The sequence below is a fragment of the Trachurus japonicus genome, chromosome 20, assembly GCF_045865225.1.
Source record: "Trachurus japonicus isolate A0001 chromosome 20, Traja_1.0".
Taxonomy (NCBI): Eukaryota; Metazoa; Chordata; class Actinopteri; order Carangiformes; family Carangidae; genus Trachurus; species Trachurus japonicus.
Genome location: NC_140926.1, coordinates 14,888,430 through 14,897,016, shown reverse-complemented (window position 1 = coordinate 14,897,016; position 8,587 = coordinate 14,888,430).

The window sequence follows — 8,587 nt, the reverse complement described above, 5'->3', positions numbered from 1 at the left end:
CCAATGTCAATACAGGTGCTTGACTCGCATATTTGTGGAGAAGTCTTTTAAAGCTGTGTACATAGAGCTATGCTAATTGTCTCCTGCTAATAGAGGGGGCCCTTTTCTCACTTGCCTGTTGAGCCTGAGGGCCCCATTTAGGGCGTCAGCCATGGCAGGCAAAACAAGACCATCAAGCCCAATGACAGCAGCAGCAGCACACCATTATTGCTCTAATTGAGCCCATGGTGTTTTCTGTTTTCAAAGTGAGCTGTGTTTTCCAAGTTCATAAGTACACATCATGAGAATAACACGACACAGTAGGTGTGAGAGTGTGGATTTACTGGATTTCAGTTATTCACGGTTGTTTCACCAGAGCCGTAAATTAGCATTTAAACAATCCTCAATGACTTTGTGATAATGATGATGTGGGAGAACATTGATGTAGCCTTTCCATTTAACCACACAAAATGAAACAAGTGGAAGAATTTGCATCACAGATCACAATCTTGACGATTAAAGGGAAGGGGAATTAAAAAAAATTCTAATTTTAATATATTTATTGTGAAACACAGGACACTTTTATCACTTTCAGTATCTAAAATCCTCCAAAATAAAACAACCCAAGAAGGAAAAACCCACTAAAAATGCCCAGAAAAGATTAATTACCTTAAAGTCAGGGCAGGCAGTGAAATAAAACATTATGTACATAAATAAAGGAAAGTAAATAAACATTCAGCGGTATCTGTATGCGGGATCTTATCTGATCTGACGACACACGTCATGATGATACTGTCTAGGGAGTTGTTTTTGTTTTCTCGTGTCCTAGGTGTTTAGCACAGTAGGTGAGGGCGTGTGACGCGGTAAAGCTCCGGCGCGAGCCTGGGAGTCAGTATGTCCAGACAGACTCCACCCAATTAGCTTCCCTGTCGCCCTGGAACTCCTCAAGACACAACAATGAACCATCCACGGCCCCGAGGAAGAAACCCGACAGTCACATGAGCGGCAGCAGCAGCAGTTACAGCCGTTTACTGAGGACTTCTACTCCCTTCACAAAAAAACACAGAGGAGGGAAAAAAAGGGACTAAAAAACACCAACATTAACAATTAGCCCTCTGTTTGACAAGTCCCACAGAGCCCGGAGACATTCTTGCTCTGCCACTTCTGTGATATGGTTCAGAGTGAAGTGGCTAATTATAGCAGAAGCGTTGGCAAACATCGGATCACTGACACGAGCTCAACAATGTCGTTTTGACTGATACACGTTACGTAACTCTCAAATATGTGTAACTTTAAAAACTTGCTATGAATGAAGCCGTACATTGTTTTTTTTCAGCCTTTGATGAAGTGTCCTTCATGAAGTTCAGTCGGGATAAACAGGAAATGTCTTGGTGCTGGGACTCGTACTTTTTTTTTTTTCTGTTGCCCTTTGAAGTCCCATGTCAGACTCATCAGTGATAAACAGGGAAAGAGTTCGAGGGAACAGCGCGACTCACACATGTCAGCCTCTCTTCTGAGGAAAAGAGCTGAGTGTGTGTTTGTGTGTGTCGGACGGGATGGGGGGATGGTAGCCCTGGTGCCAAAGCCACTGTGAATCAGGCCTGAATACATTAAGGCCACTCTCTTTAAAAGTGTGCCAAAGAGTTCATGGTGGAAGACGCCCCTCCAAGAGCACAATAATGGGCTTCAATGCTTTCCATCTGCGGAGGGAGAAAGGCCTGTGACTGCACGTGCTGCGTGGAGTGGCCTCAACAATGTATCAATTTATGGCTAAACTACTCAGTGAGGTGAAGACTGGGGGGGATGTGGAGTGAAATGCTCCAAAGTCACCTAATAAATATATAGGATTCAAGCTGAGATTTAAACTTATTGGTGAATAAACAGGCAAAGTATGAATTCACAACAACAACAGCAGCAGCAGTGTTCACAAAAAAACTAAGTTGAGAAGTGTCGCCCGGAGGATAGCGACAGACCAGATGAGACAGTCTAATGTTGTTGTTGTGTTGTGGTGGCGGTGCTGCGGTGCTGGTCAGGGGCAGAGCGGAGCAGACGGACACGACGGGGCTCAGGCGGAGCTGATTGATGGCTCCAGCTGTCCCAGAGGAGAGGAACACAGGCAGACAGCTGGTCACCTGTAGCCCCAGACATGACTGTGATAGAGGCTCATGGCATTGTGTTTCACTGCTGAGGGCAGCCAGTGCAACGCAGAGTTCAGGCCCCTGTTCATCACCACTGTGAAAACAAGCGGCGGCGGCGGAGCTGTGGGGGGATGAGACTTGAGGAATAAAAAGAGTACTTGAGGAAATAGATTTAGCCACGGAGAGCGTGCATAAGGCTCATTTATTGGATTTTAAAGCAGAAAGAGGAATTCCACAACAAGTGTTTTCTTAATAAGATTACTTAAAACCTGAGCAGAAAACACACTTTACACCTAATCGTCCTCTATACACAACACAGCCCACTGTATTTAAAATATTATATAAGACTATATCGGACATTACTACATGGAGAATAATTGTTGTTACAATTACAGGAGTTGTTACAGGAGAGAGAGAGAGGCAAAGGAGAGATGAGCTCACTGTGGCACAGGGATTAATCCAGAAACAAGAGGCAAAGAGGGAAAAAAAACACACACACACCCTCCCCCTCTCGCAGCTGGTCGGCCAATCAGCACACAGAGGAGCTGGTTTACTTGGAGACCAAAGAATCTGTGTGTAGTGATATGACATCATCAGCTGCCCATTAAAGGAGAGGTCACCTTTTTCTTGTCTTCTTTTTTCCCCCACCTCTCCTCCTCCACCTTTGAGGATGAGTGATGAAACGCGTTGCAGTTTCTTTTTTCTTTTCCAAGAATATTCCCGAGGAACAAAGAGCTTTCCAAGCGTCTACCTTTTTCCTGTTCGCCCCTCATATAGATTGTTTGCGTAAAATGCCGTAACAGTGGTTTCCATTTCACCATTGTCTTGATCCGTCTGCTTACGTGACACTCAAAGAGTTGCAGTTGTTCGGCTCTGAGACAGGCACAATTCATAAATCCAGCAACTTCTCTCTGTTGTCTTCCTTTGTCGACGCCGCAGCGCTGAAGACAAGAAATGCTCAGTTTTCAATGCTTCCATTCATTCACTAACAAACAAGCACTATGTTTGGGTTGCCCTCGCTGCATACAGTATGTGTGTTTGCTCTTACTGGTTCTCTGTGCTATGTGTCTTTAGCTTTAGGGGGAAGAAAAGCTGCCAGTTTGTGTTTTGTTTACTTGGCAACGTCACAGCGCTGTCTGACTAATGCATTCTGGATTGTCTCTCCCAGGACGTTTGTTCTATGTTTTATTCATTGGTGTGATGTGCAATAGACTCCCCCTGACATAATATTATTGATTGTCTAATAGACTATCAAAAGAATGGCCTCACTTAAGGCATCAAGAGGTTAGGGTACATTTATTTTTTATAGATAATCAGATTTAAAAAAGAAGGGGAAAAAAGTTGTGCTGCAGATAACAGCTGCAATATCTCAATGAACTAACAAATATGTTGATCTGCAACATGTCATGCAAAAAAAATCTAAACAGCAATTTACAACACAAAGGGGATTCATTTGGTATGAGGATAATTATATACAATAGAATTCTATAACATACATTATATGTGAGAACTTGCTTGTTTAATATTTAACTTAATATATTTTGTTTTTTGACTTCTTTTTGACAATCTGAATAAATCAACTTGAAAACTAATTTTATATGATTAACTGATTATCAATATCATAAAATGTGGACATAAACAGGCTGCTTCTATTGGCTGACATTATTAGCATTATCACTGACCTTGTTTTATTAGTTCTTCTTTTTAATTTCCTCTATTTTTCTCAAGAATTAGTCATTTTTCCAAGACGTGAGGTATATTTTATGAATCCAGGTAATCCTCCAGTTTCTAAACCCTGACAGGAGACAGATGGTACCGGCACCTCAGAATATTAATAGGCTGAATCTGTTATTGCAGTGTTTTTTTTCTCTGCGAGGCAAATGGCTGAGCCATCACCCAACAGCATCTCTCACCGCACAGAAATAATGTTCACAAGAAGCCATTTTACAAAACAGAAAGTGAAAAAAGAGAGGTGTGTAAATGCAGCGCTGGAAGGGTTAACGTTGAGTGACATGGGTATTAGTGAGGGGGTCCCCTGCTGGGAGCATATTGGCCATCCAATCACATCACTCACCAATACTCAGGCCCATTTTTCACATGACTGAGCTGAACCTTGCTTCCACACTGCAATTGGCCGGCAGCTCGGCCACTTCATCACAAAGACGCTGTGATCATTGTAGACCCCTGAGCTGCCATCACACTCTCCTCAATTGCTGCAGAAACTACAGTTGGCGTTCAGACGGTGGTGTTGTGGGACACATGTCTACCGGAATTTACAGCGCTTGATGGCTCCCTGCATTGCCCTGAAATCAATACGTGGCAACCTGTGCTTTATGGCTACATAACGGTTGGAAAAGATGTAGTGTAGGAGTGCACGCAGACAACAAAAGCGAAACCACTCGTCAGCTTATTTTCGTTTGAGTGCAGTACTTCCTCTCTGAAATGTTTACATGCAGCACATGTGCTTTCAAAGAAAGGCAGAGGCTTCTGAAGCAAAGGAAGCGCTCTGCCGAGAGTGACTCCTCTGATACTGATACTTCATAATCAAATCACACACATGCTATGGTTTCACATGTGAAAATATAGAATTCAAATCTCTTATATGCCACTCTTTTTGCAACATTTATTATGGCTGCACAGTAACTCATTATTAATAGGGGAGACCGGGGATGGTTGTAACACTGATATTGCATATGAATTTGAATGGCTCTATGAAGAAGTGTGCAGGTTTTACAGCCCAAAAACATTTTTTTTTTAGGTCAAAAACTAATCTTTTAGACCAAATCCAAATTCTGACTAATATCGATACCGTTGGCGTTTGAATTAGGTAACTTGTATAAGATGAAAGAGCAGGTTCTTAGGTGACATATGAGTCATTTGATTGATGTTTATATCAAACCACCATGCTGGTACAGCTGGTCAAACAATGACTGACAGGGGTGGGGATGGTTGTTTTATCTTTGTTGTTTTATTAAGTGTCATTAAGTGTCACCATCTTTCCTGGAATTTTACCCGGATTATGATCTGCTTCTGACCTCCTGCTGAAGGTTTCCATTCATACACACCCTTCATTGGTATTATCATATATGTTCTTTAATACAGCTTTCTAATGTTAGGATCCACACAACTGTCACTGCTTATTTAGCTGTCAGGGATGGGTTTTTTTGTTCATACTGAACCACAGCAAGATGCTTTAGTGTTGGAACATGCACAATAAACTTACATAGATCCATGCATGTTTTTTGGTTTGGTCTCAGTTTTTAGTTTTTAATCTCACTGTTACAATTTACCTCAGGTACTGGCACTCCTTGCATTTGACATCAAATAGTGAATTCTGTGATATAGTTTAAGAAGTTCAAGGCACTGCTACTTGTAGTGGACAAATGAGGGTATTCTGTGTCGAAATTTGAGAGCCCTACCATGAACACTATGCAAGTTATAGGAGCTGAGACAAAAAATGTTACAACCATCCCCGGTCTCCCCTGTATTTCGCCAGTGATATCTCCTGGTACCTCCGTGGTATCAGAGTGTTGCTTATCAGTACCACAGAAACAGACTTTTGGCTTTAACCAAAAAATTGCGCAGCAGTTCCTCCGCAACAGAAGGTGAGATTCCGGCTGCAATGGAAGTCCCTCGCCACGTCACACTCTCACTGACACAAGGAGAAGGAAACCACACACAGCCATGTTTCCCGTCACACACTGAGCACTTCCTCCTTTTCACGTTCGCATTGTCTGCACAACACTTAAAAAGAAATACGGTATATCACAGCATCAAAACAAGAACTGCTGGGGGGAAAAAAAATAAAAATGTGGCGGCCCAGCTATATGGTTTCTCATCATGTTGTCTTGAGGAAGCGTTTGTGGGCCGAGTGTGAACAGCTCACACACCTTCGCAGTGAAACAGAAACTTGAGAGTCTCAACACAGTGATCATAATTCAATCTACAGATCCAACTTACTCGCTTAAGGTCACAAACAAATTGGATGCAAAGTAGCAGTTTGAGGCTATATTGAGGTGGCCCAGGTGTTGCTGACAAAGCATATTTCCTCTCATATTACAGCTAACTGACCCTGTGTTTATTAAATGTGTTAATTTAATGCTATAATAAACAGTTTTGATACAAAAAACTGCTCTTTCACAGGTCAGCAAAGCCTTGTCAGGACAGGACAGAGAGTGAGAGTTAGCATTAGCACAAGCATGAATAAAAATTAAAAACAAAACACAAGTCTGACTGAGTCTGAGTTTCTCTCACATAACTATCCTGTATAACTTATATAAATTTCTACTCTCTCACCTGAGGACATAGCAGGAGCAGCGGCGCTGGGCGGGGACACGAAGCCTGATCCAGATCTCTCTGTGAAGAAGTGCGAAATGTAATTATCATAACAGAGTATTTCAAAGAACTTGTCTGGAAGGAAAACTTTAACATGTTGTATCTTGTTTGTTTGGTGAATCCATATGCAAATCAAACAGTGCACAAACTAAGAAGTCACTGCTCAAAGTAAGTCACACAGTGTTGTTTTCAGGTGTCTGTTTTTGTACAGATTAAACAAATGGGATCTAGCTGTAATTAATGAGTTTTATAAAAATCGCTTGACAGGCAGATTTTGTCCTTTCAGCGGAGCCTGGCTAGCAGTTTCTCCTTAATTTTCAGTCTTTATGCTAAGCTATGCTAATTTCCTGGTTTCACTACTTTCCTATTAGCTTTGAACACATACTTCCACACATTAGCATAATCAAACAACAAGGTGTACAGAGGGAACGAGGTTATGTAATCCTAGTATTTGTGTTCATGTGCACATGGCGGTCTAAACGATGTGTGCACCCCGTCCATCAGCACCGTTCAGCACTGTACTTACTTAACTAAATCCCATCTTTCAGCGCTGCAGTAGTTGCTTGTCGTCAAACAAAATCGCCATGTAATGTCTAATGAGTGGCATTTTTTCACTTGGGGGTGGTTGGAGGACAATACTGCACTGGTAATGGGGGACCAGCAGGGGAGGAGCAGGTGGGGGGGTGGGTGGGGGGGCTCTGAGGGGACGTGCAGTCGCTGAGGCTCGGGGAATCAGCACCACAGCATGCTGCTGTTACCACGGCTACAGTGACATGCGGGCCAACTGCAGGTGCCAGGCCGACCACAGCGAGGCCCAATTAGAGACCCTGCGAGAGGGGAGATAATGAAATCCAGCCCCCGGACTGAGGTGGGTTAACTAAATAAGTCCACTGTCGTTTAGTGTTAACAACAGGAACAAAAAAAAAAAAAAGACAACTGGGTGGATGTCAAGGCAAGAGAAGTGGTCACAGACCCCTGGAGACAATCGTTGAAATGTATTGACTGACAGGCGGAGAAGTCAATCAGTCTCAGTGCACACACACACACACACACACTTCCCCCAATACACACACAAACTATACAGCCACAACCTCCGGGGCTGGCCGGTGCAGCATGGCCTCAGAATGTGAGAAAGGGACAAGTAGCAGTGTTTACCGAGCACTACTGTCCACACATCCGTTCCCACAATGGCCCCATTGAGGGTGGGCCCAGGTTAAAGCCTATTTAAAAGGCTTGTTTAACACTGAGAAGAGGGGCCGCATACCCGAACCGCAGGGAAGAGGAGGCTGGGGGAGGGGGGGAGGGTGAGGGACTCACAGCATGGCTCCTCACCCTCCACCCCAGCTTTTTTTCTTCAAAGCTGCTGCTGGTGTTGTGCAGACACTTCATTTTATCTTTTTTGCTCACTGCACTTCTGCTTTTTCCTTTTTCCTGTGTGTGTTTTTCTTAAAAAATATGTCAATGTTCACGTGCGAGAGAGTACATGTGGACGTGCCACAGTGCGAGTTGAGCAGAGGACAGGGGCCAACGGAAAAGAGAGGGAGAGGAGGCAGAAAAAGGGTGGGAGTAGTTGTAAAAAAGTAGATAGTTTTAGGAGGGAAAAAGCAGGATGGATGGGCAGAGGGGAGGAAAGAGAGAGTAAAGGACAGGGAGGGAATATTTTCCCCTCCCTCCCTCCCTCCCTCCCTCCGTCCCGCCTTTCTCTTCTCCTCCTGTGAAGGACAAGCCTGGCGGGACTGCGGTCTGGCCCAGTGATTGTGTACGGCGCCTTGCAGAGCCTCACACAGGAACCCCATTAATCACTGGAGCAGGTCTCTCACTCCTGGACACAAAGACCCCACACGCTGACTCCACTGCGTATATATACACTTGTGCATGCAAACACACAAACACAGCAAAGACTTCCATATCAGCTTGTGCATGTGAGAGAGAGAAAGAGGGAAGGAGAGAGAGGACGGTTCCTCGGCGTATTCACAGAGGTACACGTAATTGTTTCTAAAATGTTTTTGGTAGCGCTCTGCGGAGAGAACTCAGAAAGGAATGCCAAATAGTTTGGACTCGCACCAAGAAAGCGGGGCTTGAATTGCTTTAGCATTTCGTCATGGAGTGGATTTGTTACTAAAACATATCACAAT